This window comes from Solanum tuberosum, unplaced genomic scaffold (genome assembly GCF_000226075.1).
Source record: "Solanum tuberosum cultivar DM 1-3 516 R44 unplaced genomic scaffold, SolTub_3.0 scf00031, whole genome shotgun sequence".
NCBI lineage: Eukaryota > Viridiplantae > Streptophyta > Magnoliopsida > Solanales > Solanaceae > Solanum > Solanum tuberosum.
Window position 1 is genome coordinate 718,064 of NW_006238957.1, and position 1,559 is coordinate 719,622.

The window sequence follows — 1,559 nt, forward strand, 5'->3', positions numbered from 1 at the left end:
GCCAAACACCCTTTTCTTGCTATTCGGAAGTTTCACACTTGCTGAAGTTGAATTTCCAAGGAAAACCCCTCAAAGTTCACTAGAGATAAACAACAATGAAGTTGATGATAAGACTCTAGTTACTCATAAGAAGCGGAGACATCAAGCAGTTCTTAGGATACGACTTCCTGAGACAAGAGCAACAAGGAGTGATGTGAATCAACTACAACCATAAAAAAACATCAAGCCTTGTACTAGCCAAAATATCAATGGTTCTTTATCGTAGAAGGTTCGAATGCCCATTACATTAGATGAATTCTTCCCTGAAATATTCTTTTGCGGGAGTCAAATTGGTACAACATATGTTGTTTCCAACATAGAAGAAATGAAGGAAAGCAAAGGCAAGCGTAACGCAGCAATAACACAAGAACATCAAGCTAATGAAAAAGTTGCCCCATGTTGTGCTACAATTTCCTTCACAAATGATGACTAGTTGTTAGGGTCTAAGCTACATAATAGGCCCTTGTTTGTTGTAGGATCTATTTGAGAACAACATATCAATCGCATTCTAATCGATGGTGGTTCGGTAGTCAATATTATGCCAAAAGTTGTTTTGAAAGAACTCGGGATCTTTATTAATGAATTGTCCAAAAGTAACTTACCAATCCAAGGTTTCAATCAAGGAGGACAACGATCCATAGGGAAGATTCGTGTAGGATTGTCCATTGGCGACGTGAAATCAAACACTTTGATTTATGTCATAGATGCCAAAACATCATACAACTTGTTTCTCAGGCGTCCTTAGGTTCATGAAAATGGAGTGGTGCCATCTACTTTGCATCAATGCATGAAGTATGTGAAAGATGGTGAAGCAGTCAAAATAGATGCAACCATCAATCCTTTCACTGAGACAGAGTCATATTTTGCAGATGCAAAATTCTATTTAGATTTTTGAAGATCAAATATGGAGGAATATGTAGAAACTGACTCAATTGATCTCGAAGATAGTAAAGTTCAATGGGACGTTGTCAAGATGTCTAATAAAAGAACGGAAGAGGTTTCCATTAAGCTTTCACCGTCTAAAGGAGACATGCATACCAATATTGATAATGAGCAACCAATTTTTTGCTACATTCCATGTGAGCGTTGATAAAAGGGACAACCACTGCTAGAGGAATGTACTCAACAAGTCCACCCACCAAGGAAAGAATTCAGTCACATAAAATTCCAAGATTTGAAGGAGAAAATGATTTTCCCAGTTGCACAAGTCCCGTCTATCTCTTTGGAGCCCTCTAAAAGCAATACCCAAGTTAGTAACATAAAAGGTAACTTTGATCAAAAGGTCTTCACATTGTTTGAAAAATAAGGTTACGACTTCTCAAATCCAGTGAAGTTAGGAGAACGCAGGGATGAAGTCATTGGTGAAAACATACATGGGCTTACAAAGTCTCAAATGTAGTTGAGAAAGTAAGGATATCATGTCGCCACTCCTAGGTTAGGATTTATCTTGTCGGAGCCTCTTCAGATTTCATCTAAGAAGGGAAAGGGAATAGCATCATCCCACCACACCTCTATAGAAA